The sequence below is a fragment of the Panthera onca genome, chromosome B1, assembly GCF_046562875.1.
Source record: "Panthera onca isolate mPanOnc1 chromosome B1, mPanOnc1 haplotype 2, whole genome shotgun sequence".
Lineage (NCBI taxonomy): Eukaryota > Metazoa > Chordata > Mammalia > Carnivora > Felidae > Panthera > Panthera onca.
In genome coordinates, this window is record NC_138342.1 from 148,373,469 (window position 1) to 148,393,067 (window position 19,599).

The 19,599-nt window shown below is 34.3% G+C and overlaps 1 protein-coding gene across 1 annotated transcript in view; it reads left to right on the forward strand.

Annotated features, from left to right (window-relative positions):
• GALNTL6 (polypeptide N-acetylgalactosaminyltransferase like 6) overlaps window positions 1–19,599 on the forward strand; it is a 1,203,008-nt gene that overhangs the window by 14,270 nt on the left and 1,169,139 nt on the right. The gene's annotated exons all lie outside the window — the stretch shown is intronic.

The following is a 19,599-nucleotide window of genomic DNA, read 5'->3' on the forward strand; positions in this document are numbered from 1 at the left end:
ATTATGTTTCCTCTCAAATTCAGTTGATCTAAGCATTAGCAATTCTTCCTAAAACATCTCTCTTGAACTCATCCACATCTCTTGATGCCCATTGCCACCGCACTGGTTGGGACCAGCATGAACACTTCACTGGATTTCTGGAAAAGACCCCCAACCTGATACTCCTGCCTCCAGTGTGTCCTCCAGTCCACACTCAGAGCAGCCAGATTTTTTATCCCAGTGCCTAACTGGACAGACCATGGCCGTTTGTCAGTCTATTCATTGGTTTCCCATTTCTTTGGGTTAAAGTTGAAATTCTTTAATATGGCTTTACTGTGTTAAACTCTCCTTGATGAACCCAACTGCTCACTACTTTACTGCCAAGATTCCCTGTGCTCCAGACACTCTGAAATTTCTCTCTCATTCCTTAGAATATCATGTTCTCTCCCCTGTGGGAATTTGCACGTAGTTTATCTTCAGTCTTACCTGGGTAATTTCTACTTTTCTTCAGATTCTTTCTGGGAAACTTCCCCTGATCGCTCAAGCTTGAGTTGGGTACCTTACCTGAGTGTTTCCTAAGAAAAACTTTTCTTTTCTGCCCTTATAATGAAACTTATCAGTCTGTATGTTAACTACCTGGTTAAGTCGTTTATTCACCATTAATCATTAAGTTTTCTGAGCTTAGTAATAGGTCATCTGGTGCCCTCCTCCCCACAAAAAGTTTGTTCATGTACTGATTCCTTGAACTTGTGAATGTTACCTTATTTGGAGGGAGAATCTTGTAGATGTAATTAATTGAAGGATCTTGAGCTACATTTTGGATTTTCCTTTTAGGCCCTAAATCCAGTGACAAGCATCCTTGTAAAAGACACACAACATGATGGTGGTGGCGGGGGAGGGGGAGAGGGATTTGATGAACAGGAGAGAAGATATAGACAGAAGAAGGAGGTGCAATGTGAAGATGGAGGCGGAGATTGGAATGATGAAGGGTAAGCCAAGCAGTTTGAAGAGGCAAAGCAGTAATGAGCCTCCAGAGATCACGTGGCCCTGCCAACACCTTGATTTGGGATTTCTGGCCTCCAGATCTGTGAGAGAATAAATTCCTGTTGTTGTAAGTCACCTCATTTTTGGTGATTTGTTACGGCAGCCCCAGAAAGCTAATACAATTAGAAATTGTCTGAGGGTGCCTGGGTGGCTCAGTTGGTTAAGCGTCTTACTTCAGCTCAGGTCATGATCTCACGGTTTGTGAGTTCGAGCCCTGCGTTGGGCTCTGCTGACAGCTCGGAGCCTGGAACCTGCTTCGGATTCTGTGTCTCCTTCTCTGTCTGCCCCTCCCCAACTTGTGCGTGGTCTCTCAAAAAATAAATAAATGTAAATTTAAAAAAATAAAAAAAAATTGTCTTTCTCTACATTTTAATTCCAGTGCCTAGAATTAACTGGCCACATATTAGACATTCAATAAATATTTCTTGAAAGAATTAGGAGTGATAGATACAAGTTGTTTTCTACATATTAAACTTACATGAGCTGAAATATTCTTTTCTTTACATTTCTTAATGTTTATTTTTGAGAGAGAGAGAGAGAGACAGTGTGAGTGGGGGAGAGGCAGAGAGAGGGGGAGACACAGAATCCCATGCAGGCTCCAGGCTCTGAGCTCTAAGCACAAAGCCCGACGTGAGGCTCAAACTCACAACCTGCGAGATCATGACTTGAGCCAAAGTCAGATGCTTAACTGAGCCACCCAGTCACCCCGAGCTGAAGTATATTAATACAAAGTCACCCCAAGCTGAAGTATATTAATACATATTAGAATATGCACAACCCATTGTGTATGCTTAAATATCACATATGTATTATCAAACAACTGTGAATATAAAAAGGTAAACTGTTGTCATTATCATGAATTAAGGTTCTATTTGCATGTGTTCTGTCAGTCTTTTTCTGGCTATAAATATGCTGTTTTGTCAAGACTTGACTGATCCTGAGACTGAAAATCACAATTAGATTTCATCAAACATGTAGATATCTGAGACACTATAGAAGCCATGTATAGTTTCAGTAACTTTAATGAAAAGAATGGTCACCTTTGAGTGAGCTGGTAAGTATACAACAAAATATAATAATTGAGTGTGCTCTTTCTCCAATTATGGTAACACCTAATGTATAACTTACACTTATAAAATGTTTGAGCACAAGGTATGTCTACATTAAAATAACTACTGTGACAATTTAGGAAAGACTTTTTAAGAAAATTTTACTAATTTGTACAAAAGCTTGTAGTTAATTAATACAACCTACAAGGGAGCACTAAGCAGCATACTTCATTTTAAAAGTCATTTTGGAAATGTAGATTGATATATTTCAAGGAGTTTATTTTAATTTGAATGCTTCAGATCTTAAGACTTCTGTTAGTTTGGTTGTGTAACACAGGTCCTCATTATTACAGCCCCCCTCTTTTGAAAATGTCTACCTTGATTTACCTGTGTTCATTTTAATTAGCAGTTGTCTAGCAGGGGTGGGGAAGCAGGGAGAGGGAGGGAGGAAATTCAAGGGTAAACTTATGAAAGAGATTAGGGAAAAATCTAAGAGCTAGAAAAGATATGACAGGGTTTATTTGGTAGAGACATATTTAATGCAGTGTCTTGGGGGAAATCTCTTACTGTTCTGATAATTAAATAGCATTGTGTTTGATGAGATGGTTCCAAAAAGCTCTTCATGATGCTAAATTGCTTCAAGCACATTAATTATATTTCCTCTTGTTTGCACTAGTATTGTGGTCAGCTTTGGATTTTGAACTTTTCATTCTGACATTTCTATCTACTAGTCACCTAACTTTGACCTTCTTTCTTTTCAGTTGCTTTTGTGTTTGTCTTAATAGTGTATTAAAGTGATTTTCAATATAAGAAGGTTTATCAACTGTATTCAGCTTTAAAAATATATGCAGAAATATCAGAGGGAGTTGTTTAAATCAGGTCTTCTCCCTTAATATCATCAGTTCAGTGGCATCTGTTATTCAAAATGCCATTTAAAATGTTGTATAGTTGGACAAAGATAACACATGATATTACACATTGATTTCTGCCATAATATTTAAACAATTTTTAGGCTCATAAAACAATTTTTTAGGCTCTGTCACCTAACAAAAATATGTCCATGGATGCTGTGTTGACCATTATGAGAAAATAATGTGCATACAATTTTAAGCAACTTGTTTGACTTGAACACTAAACAAGTACTTTTCCTGTTTGCAACACTTTATATGATTTTACATTGTTTCTGTTAGTATCTGCAATTACATATTTCTACTTATTTGAGACACATTCTGTCCTTGTCAGAGATCTTGTAGTGATGTATTTACTCTAAATGATTCATCAGTATCTTTCATGTAGATATATACAAATATTTTTTTTGTGGTATTTTTAGATGGGAAAAGTTTCATTTTCATTTTACTGATGCAATGTGTAGATTCTGGTGAAAATTTTCTTAAGTAATAAATTTTAAAAAACATTTTAATCCAAGTATGGCAATCAAATATTTGCCATAGATATCTGGCCTTTTTAAATGTAAGATAGTAGTTTGTGTTTGTTTACCAGAGTCTTCTCTTCCTCTTTATTATGTTTTGCAACCCCGTCTTTAAGTTGGGTAGGTTATTCCTTTTAATTTATGCTTATCTTATGAATCAATTTATTTAGTTTCTTATCTTTTTCTTTGCTGATTTTCATTTACTTACCTATGACTGATATTTAATAGTGTTTTCCCTTCTTTGCTGTGTGATATTGATTATATGGACAAGTGCATGCATATGTATTTTCACATATATATTATATGTATGTGAATTTTGCCATTGTCAGGATTGATGGACATTTGAGTACTTTGTGAGAAAGTTTTGAATATTTTCATTTCTCATTTTAGCATGTGTCATTTTGTTGCCTGGTTTATTAGGTTTGAGTAAATATAAAAATTTGAGCCATGACTCTCAAAAACATCACTTGAGAATAGTGAATAAGAATGATTTTTTATGGGGCGCCTGGGTGGCTCAGTCGGTTAAGCGTCCGACTTCAGCTCAGATCATGATCTCACGGTCTGTGAGTTCGAGCCCCGCGTCAGGCTCTGTGCTGGCAGCTCAGAGCCTGGAGCCTGCTTCAGATTCTGTGTCTCCCTCTCTCTCTGGCCCTCCCCCGTTCATGCTCTGTCTCTCTCTGTCTCAAAAATAAATAAACATTAAAAAAAAATTAAAAATAAATAAATAAATAAAAAGAATGATTTTTTTTTTTCTTTTTTACCATGGGCCCAGGAGAAAGTGTCATAAAGTTAAAGCATGAAAGTTAAGTAGGTCTCTGCCCTACCTGGTGGTGAATATTTGAGGCTGACATGTGAGTACTTCTAGGCAAACATAAACATGAGGCAAGATTTCTGAGTTCTACCACCATCAAAACAAAATGTTTAAGAACACTTTATCCTCATGACAATACACATCCTCAAAGTTACAGACTTGGGGTTTACTTTTCAGTTTTTAAGGTTGCCCTAAACTTTCACTTTCGGTTCATATCTGATTTAGATGATTCTCTCCTAAAGCCTTTTCTATAAAGCCTGATGAGTAGTGTGTTGAGCAGTATTAAGAGTAGTTGAGTGCACAGAAACAGTATGTGAAATCTGGGGTGTGATATGAAAGACAATTTTCCTTTTTGTATGGTTGTGAAGTAGAGCGTAAATTATTTATCGCAGGGTGCAATGGATCCATGATGAATTGGTATGGAGGGGTGACTGATATTTTTTATGAATTTATGTTCCATTTATTAAAAAATATTAAAAGTACTTATTGCTAATAATAAATGTTATACATGAATGAATTCTTGGAGCTTTCAAATATCTTATTCCAATTTTAATTAATTTGTTAAATATATATTGCATTTAGTTAGAATTTGATGAGCTGCCTAATGTTAAGCACACAATAGACTTAGAAGAAAAATAGTTCTATTCTGCCATAAACTACTTCAATACCAGGCTAAAATCTTAACTGTTTTGAAACGTTATCACTTTCTTTTCTTTTCTTTTCTTTTTTTTTTTAATTTTTTATTTTTGAGACAGAGACAGAGCATGAACGGGGGAGGGTCAGAGAGAGAGGGAGACCACAGAATCCAAAACAGGCTCCAGGCTCCGAGCTGTCAGCACAGAACGCGACACGGGGCTCGAACTCACAAACTGTGAGATCATGCCCTTAGCTGAAGCCGGATGCTTAACCGACTGAGCCACCCAGGTGCCCCTATCACTTTCTTTTTTTTATAGTGGTTTCTGCATATTTTCACTTGCAGTGGGTTTTTTTTTTTTTTTTTTTTTTTTTTTGCTTTAAGCACATTGTCATATTTTAAATGTTACATAAAATTTGTGTATATACAATGGTAAGGAGGAATTTTATTTTCTACTCATCAACTACTGTTTAAAAAAATATTAGGTTTTTATATTTTACAATAAGAATTATTATTCTATTTTGTTTTAAATCCAGTGTAGCTAACATACAGTGTTATATTGGTTCCAAATATACAATATCATGATACCACAATTCTGTACATCACTTAGAGCTCATCAAGATAAGTGTACTCTTAATCCCTATCACCTATTTCACCCATCCCCCCACCCGCCTCCCCTATGCTAACCATCTCTTTGTTGTTTATATGAAAAGTGTTTTTTGATTTATCTCATATTTTCCTCCTTTGTTCATTTGTTTCTTAAATTCCACATATGAGTGAAATCATATGGTATTTGTCTTTCTCTGATTGGCTTATTTTGCTTAGCATTATATCTTTAGATCCATCCATGTTGCTGCAAATGGAAAGATTTCATTTTTTGATGGCTGAGTAATATTGTAGTGTGTGTATGTATATATATTCGTACATGTACATACACACACACACACACCATATTTTCTTTATCTATTAATGTATCAATGTATACTTGGGCTTCTTCCATAGTTTGACTAATGTAAATAATGCTGCAATAAACATAGGGTTCATCTATCCTTTTGAATTAGTGTTTTTGTTGTCTTTGGGCAAATACCCAGTAGTAAATTTACTGGATCATATAGTATTTCTGTTTTTAATTTTTTAAGAACCCCCATACTGTTTCACACAGTGGTTGCACCAGTTTGCACTCCCACCAATGGTGCACAAAGTTTCTGTTTTCTTCACATTCTTGCCAACACTTGCTGTTTCTTGTTTTTGATTTTAGCTATTCTGACAGGTGTGAGGTGATATATCCTTGTAGTTTTGATTTGCATTTCCCTGATGATGAGTGATGTTGAGCATCTTTTCATGTGTCTGTTGGCCATCTGTATGTCTTCTTGGAAAAATGTTCATGTCTTCTGCCCATTTTTAATTGGATTATTTGGTGTGTGTGTGTGTGTGTGTGTGTGTGTGTGTGTGTGTATGTTGAGTTGTACAAGTTCTTTTTATATTTTGGATACTGTTTGTCATTATTGTCATTTGCAAATATGTTCTCCGATTCAATAGATTATCTTTTAGTTTTGTGATTGTTGTCTTTGCTGTACAGAAGCTTTTTATTTTGATGGAGTCTCATTAGTTTGTTTTTGCTTTTGTTTCCCTTGTCTCAGGAGACCTATCTGGAAAAATGTTGCTATGGTCAATGTCAGAAAAATTACTGCCTGTGCTCTGTCCTAAAATTTTTATGGTTTCGGGTCTCACATGTAGGTCCTTAATCCATTTTGAGTTTATTTTTGTGTGTGGTGTAAAAAAGAGTTCCAGTTTCATTTTCTTGCATGTTGCTGTCCACTTTTCGCAACACCATCTGTTGAAGAGACTGTTTTCCATTGGGTATTCTTTCCTGCTTTGTCAAAGATTAATTGCTCACATAGTCGTGGGTTCATTTCTGGAATTTCAGTTCTTTTCAGTTGATTTGTATGTTTGTTTTGTGTTTTTGTGTAACGACTTGATCACTATAGCTTCATAATATAACTTGAAGTCTGGGGTTGCGACGCCTCCAGGTTTGCTTCTTTTTTTTTCAAGATTGCTTTGTCTATTTGGGGTCTTTGTGGTTTCATACAAATTGTAAGATTGTTCTTGCTCTGTGAAAAATGCTTTTGGTATGTTGATAGCAATTACATTAAATCTGAAGCTTGCTTTGGGTAGTATGGACATTTTAACAATATTCTTCCACTCCATAAGCATGAAATGTCTTTCCAGTTCTTTGTGTCATCTTCATTTTTTTTTTTTTCATCAATGTTTTATAGCTTTCAGAGTACAGATCTTTTACCTTGGTAAAGTTTATTCCAAGGTACTTTATTACTTTGGTGCAATTGTAAATGCAGCTGTTTTCTTAATTTCTCTTTCTGCTGCTTCACCATTAATGTATAGAAATGCAACAGGTGTCTATGTATTCATTTTGTATGCTGTGTTCTTACTGAATTCATTTATCAGTTCTAGTAATTTTTTGTGGAGTTTTTAGGGTTTCCTATATATCTATATATATTTTGTCATCTGCAAATAGTGAAAACTTTACTTCTTCTTTACCAGTTTTGATACATTTTATTTCTTTTTGTTGTCTGATGGTGTGGCCAGGACTTTCAGTATTATGTTGAATGGAAGTGATGAGTGTGGTCATCCTTGTCTTTATTCTGCTATTTGTGAATAGTATTTTCCAAGTTATAACATCAGATTTCATGTTGTTAAAGTAGGGTCAGCATATGAATTTATATTAGGGCAGACTTTGATCCACTGATTAAACATTTGGTCTAGCTTATTAAAAGAAAAATTTTGAATTGTATGAATTATTTTAGAACATGCATATACACATTTTCATTTTTTGCATCAAATAGCTGTTACTTTAACCCATGCTGATATTGTCTTCTAGAAACACGCTGTGTTAGCAAAACTATTTCAATTATTTGAAAATTGTAAGCAAAATATGCAATGTTATCTCATTGCATGATGCTTTTCATTCTCTTGTCATGAGTTTTTATTTGAAAAATAAAATTAAAAAAAAGATTCCTTTCAGTTACTAAATAAACTTTTCTTTCAGCCAAGTCTTCGTATTTCCTGGCTACACTTGGAAACTAGTCTGTAAGCAGATCCTGTAGGAAAAAAAGAAAGAAAAAAGAAACAAGAACAATAAAAGAAACAACAGAACCCCACCTCATATTTCATGGGGAAGCTAAGCAAAGATGTGGTTTGCCAAAACCACACAAATTGAGTTAATATTCAAGCCTGGACCTAATTCACCTATTTATCTTCCTGAGGCTAATGAAGTATGTATGTGTGCGTGTATGTATATGTACGTATATGTGTGTATATATATAACAGCCTGCTTTGCAAAGGTGTCACCAGTATATCTGTCCGTCGGAAATGTCACACTGGAACTTGAGATTGATGGGTTGATTGGCTTGGTAAATTTAGAGTAACCACCCTCATAAACTCTTCCAGATCCTTCCTCTGAAGGAATTTCCCTTACATTGCCCTCATTCAGAGCACACAATAAGAACTAGTTAATGGATTTTAAATTTTACACACATTTACAATATGTGATGGTTCATAAATATTAGGAGGAGAGAGGAAATACTAGTGCCTGGAAAGTATAGATGCACCCTTTAAAGATGTGTCTCTAGAAAATTACGAAAAGCGGTCTCCTGTATTATTGGTTCATGCAGGAGGTATGACATGTATAGATAAAGATTCAGGACTGGTACCTATAGAGTCTATAGGGAATGCCTTGTTGTTGTTGTTTGTTTTGTTTTTCCCACAGTGTGAAGGAATGTTATTTCAATTGAAGAATCTTGTAGAAAAGATATTTAGTCACAAGCGGCAATATTTGTGTCACAGTTAGCAAAAGGTGGGAATTATCAGAACTAAAGGCAGCACATGTGTAGTTTTATCATTTAAAGAACATTCTGCATGTTCCTCTCAGCATCTTCACTCTGTTTACATTTTGGAAAAAAAAGACTGACAAATACATTACTTAGAGATTAGGAGAAAATTTGAAAGGATTTATGAGGTCACGAGCTCATTTTTTATTTAATTTTCCCTGGTTTTCTATTTATGACACTGCAAGAGTAGAATACACTACTCTACTTTAAAAAATATACAGAGTACTATAGAAAAATGGAAAGTGTCTTCTTTACTTTATCTAGGTTGTTTGGTCTGGTTGTGTGTGTGGGTGTGTATGTGTCTGTTTCTGCACATGTACATGCGGTGGTTCTGTTTTACTGTTTATTATTTAACATGTGTTGGAGGCTAGATTATTTTAATTTTTACTTAGGCTTTGTAGCTTAACAATAGTTTATAGTTTAATAATGTGAATTAGAGGTTACTAAGTGGCAGATATATTAATTAGGCAGAAAGACTATATATATAATATTCACTATCTATGGTGGCATAGATTATTATGCTGTATTTTTATTGTTTATGGATTCAGCATTATATTTTAAAGCAATTTGGAGTCTCTATTCACGGTGACATCTTGAGAGCACAAAATAAATGTCCATTTTATTAATAAATAATAATTTAGTTTTATATATTGTTACTATTATATGTCTGCAAGTGCCTAAATTTTAATTACTTAGTAATGGTGAAGTAAATTTTGTGATATATTTTGTCATGTTAAAGACAACCTGTCAGATTTCTTTTATCATTAGTCCTCACATTTTAAAATAATAATAGTGACTATACTGACGAAAAGAATTTCTGGAAAGTTCTTGTAACTTGTGTTCAGCCAATAAGAGGAGGGGAAGAAGGAACATTGACTGCAATATCTATGTACTCATTAGATTCTATGTAATACTTAGAGTTGAAGGTAATGGTAAGGTGGTGTTATTATTTAGCCCCATGTAGTATCACAGAATATTACTACCACTAACAGTAATCGAATTTCCTTCTTTGACACTGTTTCTCTTCTAGTATGCCTCAGTGATGTGGGCCCTGATACACTCAACTTGGTATTATATCCATAAGAAGCTGAAGTTTTGCCCTCACTTGAGACAAATGCTTGATTAAAAATGCTTGATGGTGGGGCGCCTGGGTGGCGCAGTCGGTTAAGCGTCCACTTCAGCCAGGTCACGATCTCGCGGTCCGTGAGTTCGAGCCCCGCGTCAGGCTCTGGGCTGATGGCTCGGAGCCTGGAGCCTGTTTCCGATTCTGTGTCTCCCTCTCTCTCTGACCCTCCCCCGTTCATGCTCTGTCTCTCTCTGTCCCAAAAATTAAAAAAAAAAAAAAAAATGCTTGATGGAAATATATGTATAATTAAATATATGGAAATATATGGAATATATGGATATAATATATAAATGTATAATATACAATATAAAATATATATAAATATATGGAAATATATTCCATCGAGCGTTTTTCATATATGTATATATATTTGTACGAATATATAATGCATATATATATTTATTTATATTTATATATATGTATATACATTTGGAAATATTACTGATTGTGTTTACATATGGTTTTAACATCCCATATTTTGGAAACTACTCACTATTCTGATTTTGCACTGTCAGTCATGTCTGGTCCTCACTAACATAGAGGTGAGCTTAAGAACATTGGGGGTAACAATGACAGTTTAACAATTGCTCAAGAGCCAATCAAAATCCTTTTGTTTTTATAAATGATTATTTATTAAGAAATATTTCAGACATTAAAAATATAGGGAAAATACAATATACATGACAAATATTGTCATCTTTGGAGATAATACAGAACAAATATAATTGAAGAAACCCAGCCTCTGCCACAAAGCACTCCTTTTGTAAATGCCTCTCTCTTTTCTAGATCTGTAACTATTATCCTAAATTTGTATCCAACATTCCTATAGAGATATTTATACATTTACTTTACATATTTGCTAGCCTAAGTGTATAAGTAGGTAATACTGTCTATTTCATGTCCTTTCTCTTTATTTTTTATTTAGTAATATGTGTTTGCAGTATTAAATCTTTTTAGTTACATTTTATTCATTAATTTAATTATTTTATTCATTCACTTGTTTCTTTGAAAAGATGTATAATATTTTGAAAAGATGTATAATATTTACCTTACAGATTTTACACGTTAATTTAACTAAGCTAAATTTGTCCTTTTTAGTTTATTTTTGTCATCACTATAAATGTCATCTTATAAAATTAAATGATATCATTAATGAAGTTCAAGTTAGCAGTCATCTTATTTATGGTTAGTATTTTTTGGGGCGCCTGGGTGGCTCAGTTGGTTAAGCGTCCGACTTCGGCTCAGGTCATGATCTCGCGGTCCGTGGGTTCGAGCCCCGCATCGGGCTCTGTGCTGACAGCTCAGAGCCTGGAGCCTGTTTCAGATTCTGTGTCTCCCTCTTTCTCTGACCCTCCCCTGTTCATGCTCTCTCTCTGTCTCAAAAATAAATAAATGTTAAAAAAAAAAAAATTTTTATGGTTAGTATTTTTTGTGTTAGAAGAAATCTTTGCCTAAGTCATTTTAAAAATGTCCTATATTATCTTTGTAAGTTGTATTGTTTTAATATTTACACTTAAATCAATTTGAGAAGCCTCATACTTATCTTTGTGTGTGATATGAGACAGGAACCAGATTCTTTTTTATTACATGTATAAATATATATATGCAAATGATCCAGACCATTATATTGAAAAGAAAAATATTTCCTCCTACGGATTGAATGGCATCTTAATAATAAATCAGATAAGTAAATATATATGGATCTATTTTTACTTCAATGGGCTGTCTTTAATTCCTGGTGCAGTGTCACACTTTTAATTGCAGGACCAGTAAATGAGTTTTGATATTTGTATGTGTCTTTCATTATTGTTCTTTATCATTGACTGACTTGTCTCACCATTTGCATTCTCATTTAATTTTAAGAGTCAGCTTACTTGCCAGTATTTAAAAAAAAAAAAGGTAGGGGCTTAGATTAAAATCAATGCATATATAAATTTTAAACATTTGTTTTTAAATAGTTTTTTAATGTTTATTTATTTTGGAGAGAGAGCGCCTGCAAATGGGGGAGGGGCAGAGAGAGACGGAGACAGAAGATCTGAAGTAGGCTCTGCACTGTCAGCACAAAGCCCAATACCAGGCCTGAACTCATGAACCGCAGATCATGACCTGAGCTGAAGTCAGATGCTCAACCGACAGAGCCACCAGGCATCCCTATAAATTTGCTTTTAATGCATAAGCATATGGGTAAACATATAAATTAGTTATAATTGTAAATTATAATTAAATTGATTATAAATATAAAAATCTACATTTACGAATGTAGGTCTTATTTCATTCTTCCCAATTTGCTATTTTATGAAGGGAATTTTTGTACATGTTTTCTCATATGCAGTTTTAGTTGAAGCTTTTGATGCTTTTCAAAGTGAATGTATGTGTAAACATGTACTTGACGCTATTTTAAATACAAATGCTATTAAAATGAGTATATGTAAATATATAGATATATAATAAAAATATACTTTTATATACTTATATTTTAATACATTTAATATATAGATGTATGTAATGGCTAGGACTCCAGTATAAGTTTATAATTTTGATAGTAATAGCATAATAGTATGGTACACATCCTGACATAATTTCTCATTTTAAGAAGTAGGCTTTCAGTATTGCACTATTCAGTAAAAAATAAAGTTTCTTTTTGTAACTAACTTGCTAGATAGTTTTTCGTAAGTAGATGTTGAATTCTGTGAAATGCCTTTTCTGTGTCTTTTGATAAGATCTTATGGTTATTTTCATTTTTTTCTTCTTGTGATAAATTAGACTGATTAGTTTTTAGGTATCACACTAACCATGCATTTCTGAAATTAACCTAAGATTTCTAGATTTTATTTACTAATATTTAGGATTTTAGGGAGAATGTTCCAAAGTAATTGGGATGTAGTCTTGTTTATTTTTTGGATGCAGTTCTCCTCAGGTGTTGGTGTTGATAGTCTCAAGATTACCCTAGTTTTATGACGTGTTTACACTTGTTCTGCTTTATTTGTTTGTATAACATAGATTTTTTTACTTATATGTTTGGACAAATTCACTGATGGAGCCATGTGGAGATCTACTGTGTTATTTTGTTTGATTTTTAATAACATATTATGAAATTAATTCCTTCAGTATACATAGAACTATTTCGATTTTCTATTTCTTCTTGAGTTAGTTTTCATAAGTGATTTTCCGCAAATTATTTCCCTGCTTAATTTACACCTTCAAATTTATTAGTATAAGGTTATATTCTTAATATATTTATATGCCTTTAATACTAATAACATCTTTTCATTTTGTTATGATAATTTGGGTCTTTTTTTCCTATTTATCATGATTTCTTTGGAGGATATAAGTTTTGTATCCATTCAAGGAAACAACTAGTGAGTTTATTTTTGTCCTTCCAGTGTTATCTCTTTTTCTGATTCATTGATTTATGAGATATATTACATCTTCTACTTTTTAGAGTTTCATCGGCTACTTTCTCATAGCTTTTTAAGTTGAAATCTAATATAATTCATCTTCAGTCTTTTATTTATTTTTTGTTGTATATGCAACTAAAATTTTAGTTTCCCTCTATGCACTGGTTGACCTGCAGAGATATACCCATGAAATTAATTATTTTAGCACTAATATAGAAACATCAGTTATTTTCTGAAATCTTAGTAAACATTTTCTGAATTGGGTTGCTACATCTGCTGTTGGGTAGGCTAAGTTGATTGGTGATTTAAATTGCTAATCCCCTGGTGTGCCTGAGTGGCCCAGTTGGTTAAACTTCTGACTTTGGCTCAGGTCATGGTCTTGCAGTCCGTGAGTTTGAGCCCCACATCAGGGTCTATGCTGACAGCTCAGAGCCTGGAGCCTGTTTCAGATTCTGTGTCTCCTTCTCTCTCTGCCCCGCATGCACTCACAGGCTTGTGTGCTCCCTGTTGCTCTCTCTCTCCTGCAAAAATAAAGTTAAAAAAAAGAAAAAAATAAAAATTAATAAATAAATTGCTAATCCCGGTAGAAAGAACTTATTCCTTTCATTTACATTTCTCATGAAGTACTAGCATAGATAAACTAGCCAGGAAATTCATTTATTAAGAATGCTTACGTTTGAAGCTTTTGTGTTTTCATTAAACTAGTTGGAAGTTAGAATTTATATATTAGCATTCATTATATTTTCCTGTCAAAAAGAGATAATGTATAGGACTTTTATATTATAATATTCTGTAAGTATTAAGAATAAAATGGAGAAACATACTATATTTTCATATAAAATATACTTTAACAGTATAAAGCTATGAGATTCGGAAGACCTCTTATAAATCTTTTAATGTTTATATGTGTCATAATATATAAATATATATGTTTATTTATATATTATTCGTTTATAATATGTTATGCTTTTAGCCATTAAATAAAATTTGAGGTTTAGGTAAAATTTGCCTTCAGCATAAATGATAGTGTCAATATGATGCATTTTCCACACTATAGACAGGATTTGTTATCCTATAATGATAGTAACTTCTCCAGTATTTTATTAAATATAAATTCCATATAAAAGATGTTAATATTCCATGGAGAAGTTGAGTTGAAATGAAAACCTTGGATAATTGTGCCACAGTCACTTGACTAGAGTATAAAGCTTTCTAATTTTTGAGGAATTTGCAAAAGACATTTTTTGATAGTTTTCAGATTATTAACTCATCATCCTTCCATTTTGCTCTAAACGTTCTCTTATTAGGTCCATGTTATTCTGGACCTTTAGTATCACCTTACAGGTCTGCATGCCCAGTTCTTATTACTTTTCTGCTCCTTTTCTGCCCCCCCCCCCGGTTTATTTATATTCTTTTAGAGCATCAATCTGGTGCCTACAAAATAAGACATTAAGTTGCTAGTCACCAGATAGGCTGTGATGAGCCTTCTAAAGTATAATTTTGTTAACGTAATATTTATAAAATACAAATTATAGAAATTAGCCTTCAGTATAGCATTGCCTCTCAATCCTGTGAGTGCATCAGAATCACTTAGGGAACCTTTTAACAAACAGCAGTCTCCAGGCTCTCACTTAGATCAGTCAATTTAGAGTATCTAGGAGTAGGACACTATCAATGGCTTTTCTTTCTTTTCCTTTTTTTTTTTTAATTCTAAGTTACACCCAAGATTGAGAGATATTGCCCTAACTCCATAAGACAACTCTGCACGTTGTATATAAGGCATGTACTGGGCTTTGTTCCCAAAAGACACTTGCAAATCATATTAATTCCAAAATGGCTTTCATTCGAGTTTGCTAGAAGTCATAGATTTACACCATTTCTCCTTAATCTGTAAAGCCAATTACTATAGCAACAAGGCAGTGTTAGGAAATTTGTATGAGAAAAACTGTATAGTTAGTGCTTCCCCATTGTTTCACAACCTACTACAATCTATTCTTGAATGTAGACATTTTTTAATTTAAAAATTTGTTAATACGTTGCTTTCACGTGATCTACTTAGATAAGCATATTTTAAGAAATATGTATGTGGTGTGTGTGTGTGTGTGTGTGTGTGTGTGTTCGTCAAATTCTATAAAGTTTATTCATATTACCAATGAAATGGCTTCTAATTCCATCTACCCAGAGATAGGCCAAACTTCACAAATTAAGGACATAGTCCTCCACAAACCTGATGTCACCTCAGACACTTGTAGCTGCGAGATCAGGGGTCTCCAGACCACCTCACTTCTGACCAGCTGACTAAAACTTTCAGGGGTAACCACCACCCCCTAAAATTCTGTAATTACTAGAATGTTTCACAGAACTCAGGAAAGTGCTATACATATGACTGCAGTTTTATTGTAGCAAAAGTATTCAAATCAGAACTACTCAAGGCAGATATACATAGTACAAGGTTTAGGACGGTCTCCAAAATGAAACTTCTGTTGTCTTCTCCCCATAGGGTCAGGACGGATCATCCTGTTGTCACAGCAATGTGCAGATACTGTCAACTAAGGAAGCTCACCCAAGCTTGCTGTCTAGAGGTTTTATTGAGTGTTCAGGACACAGGCACAACTAATTGAATCATTGGCCATTAGGCCAAGTTCATAAGGTTGAACTTAATGTCTGGTCCCACTTCTCTCCACAGATGTAAGGCAAATCTTATGTGAGTCAAATCCCTAATCCTATTTTTGGTTTATCTGGTGGCCAGTACCCATCCTGCTTCATCTTTTTAGTTTAAACTATCTAAGGGCCCCGTGAGTCACCCAGCTAAGACAAACTTTCAAGACTAAACATGAATAGCAAAGACACTCCTATAACTTGGGAAAATCCAAAGATTCAGGAACAGGGAACAAAGGCAAGTTAAATTATTACACAACCATAAAGCACCACACTTAGAACACATCACTCTGGGACTCCTATTATTTATTATGTATTATACTCTTAAAATTTCCTGAGGTTAAACCATAACAAAAAGCAAAAATAGAACATCTTCATTATCTATTTCTTTAAAACCTTAATAAGCACTCCCTTCCTTTCTTTTTTGTTTCCCTTCCCAAACAATTTAGGCCTAAAGGACCTAGTATGGTAGGCATCCACATTCAGGTGGAGGAAAGGAGCAGGGTGCATAGTGGGTGGTTAGAGTCCTATAGGGTGAGAAAGATGCCCATACCCACAAGAGTACAGACCCACCTGGTACAGACCAGGCACAGGGTGTTAGATCCCCAGCAGCATGAGAGATGTGCCCTCCCACGTCAGGGGTGTGGTCTAGTACAGGCTGTTGCAACCCAAGCAGGTGGATTGGGTATCTACCTGATTCAGCAGGATGTCAGAGCTCAAGCAAATGAAGGGGACATCTTTGGGTGGGACTGCCTGGTTTGGCGTGTCAGGACATTGACAAAGTGAGGGAGGCATTTGCACAAGAGTGTTGGGTAAAGAAGAAGTGTGGTGATGGAAGATTTCCTGAATACCTGGGGATAGATCAAATAAGTGGATATATTAAGGAAAACAGAAGCTAAGTTAAAACAATTCGTGTGGAAACGTAAAACAACCAGAGTGAATCCTGAGATGTCAAGCTGGAATTGGCCATATCAATGTGAACTCATGTTTTGTAATACAAATGTAAAATGAATACAGATGTAACTGCACATGTAAATATGAAATATTTACAAGAGGAAAAATGAACAATATTACAGTGGAAAAAATTGGCAGACACCACAATTAGTAAGTGATTAAAATGGTCACCAGCAAATTGAAATTGTGGGCAGCTGATAGGATGCCATGAGAAGAACACAGTGTTACTTCTGTGGTGTTTCTGCCAAAAAGGCATAACTTGAATTGAGTCATTTGAAACAGCTGAGAAACCCAAGTGACATATAAAATAACTGGCCTCCAATCTTCAGTAAAGAAAGGTGACAACTAAATGCAATGCACGGATCTGAAGCTAGATCATTTTTCTATAAAGGATATTTGGGAAGACAGTTGGTAAAATTTGATGGCATCTGAGCTTTAAATGATGATAATGAATCAGCGTTAGTGTCCTGATGGTTGTATAGAGATTGTGTAGGAGGATGCCCATATTCGGGGCAGTGGGACACCATCTCACAAACTTATTAGCAAATGGTTCAGGGAAAAAAAATGTATTTACAGCTATTTTGACATTTAAGATTGTTACAGAATAATGTCAAGAAAAAAATGCCCATGAGAATATTATTAATTATGTACTACATTCCCCATTTAGAAATGTTTACCCAATTCTCCGACCAAATCATCCTTGAGAAATTACTCTCAGAGATTAGGAAAACATTTTTTTCTCCTTGAATCTCCAAGATAAATACTGGGCTCATTTGGAATAACTTTTTTTATTAACATTTTTCTGTACACTCGAGCCCTCTACTCTTTCATCTGTTTCCTTGTTTTTATTGTGGGCTGAGAAGTTTCAAATTTGTCTTCACTTCAAGTACATATATATATATATATATATATATATATATATATATATATATATGTTTTTTTTTTTTGCTAAGTAGGCTAAAGAGATATTTGACAATACATATATTATTGTTTTCCTTTTTTCTTTCTTGTCTTTCTCCCAGGGATATGCATATCATAGATATTGAACAAATGGCTATTGAGTTAAACATACCCTATTTTCCCTTGAAATAATATTACGTGAATATTTTGCTAATGAATCTCTGTTAAAAACATGAATTTTTAACACCAGTTAAAGGTGTGGGTTTTTTTGTTTATTGGTTTTTGGTTATTGGTTTTTTTGGTTCATATTTTTTCATTTCATAAGGTATAAAGGAGTTAGGCTAGGCAATAAAGTGGTGATCCAGGTTGGAAGATTGTCAGTGTAAATGATAAACATGAAATGTACATACATAGAATGGATACATATCCTTTACCCCTGGTTCTTTATAAGGAACCCCAGAATTTGGGGGTCAACAGTAAGGAATATGCTAGGTCATAGTAAAGAAAGCACAGGCACAGTTGCTTATAGTTGTCACTGTTGTTATAAGAATACTTCACGTGAGATCTATCTACCCTCTTAAATTTTTAAGTGTCTGATACAGTGTTGTTAATTATAAGCACAATATTATACAGCAGATCTGTAAGGTAATCATCTTGCATAGTGGAAATTTTATGCCTGCTGAGCACAACTCTCTATCCCCTCTTCCCCCAGCCCCTGGTAACCACCATTCAACTTCATGCTTCTGTGTGTTTGACCAACTTCTGGGCTGGGGTGGAACAGTGTCTACTCTTCCACTTGAAGCCATTCTTGTTCCTCAGACACCAGTGTCCCTGCTCTATACTGAGTATTCTGTCCTATATCAGCCCAGGCCTTGACCTACCATACAAGTGATGAACCTTGAACATAAGAAATAAAGTTCAGATTTTTTTTTCTTTTCTTTTTACAAATAAAACAGAATAGAAAGACTTGGAAATTTGGGGATGTAGGGAGGCACATGTAACAAAGGAACAAGGCTGACAGTCATGACATTATCATAATAGGGAATAAGTAAGGAGAAGAGCTTTTAATACTGCATGTTTCTAGTCCTTTTAAAATCTGCTTTCTTGGAATCCATGCCTTAATGAACTTTAAGCTTGTTCATAAATTTGCATGTGATTCTACCATTTCTGACTTTTTATCAGCCTTACTTATTGGTCAGGTGTTCATCTGGAAGCAGACATTATAAGATAATTTGGGGGTATCTGTTGATTTAAGGAAAAGTGAAGTCCTTCGTGATCTATATTTCATAAACTTGTGTCTCTAATTTACTGTTTCTTCCTTAATTTTTATAGGTATGTCAGCTTCCATCATGGTAACTCCGCTTATGTCCCCCACTTAAAAAACACGCACACATGCACACATACACACACATACATGCACACACGCACAGGTATGATGGGTGTATACTACAGATTGCTAGTAATAAAAGGACAGTAGTCAAGGGAATTAAAAGGATTGGAGTAAGAAAAAATATGATAAAATTGAATGCGAAAATTTAAGTTACCAAGGTTAAAACCAAGTAAATGAAAATGCACAAGTAGAAAGGTGAACCAAGATTCATTTTCTTAATCTTTCTGGACAAAATAAAACTGGATGTATCATGTCCTTTAGGCTTTTCATCCTGCCTTTCATTTTAGTGATAATTTATTCATGAGTCTTAGAGACTTTTTTT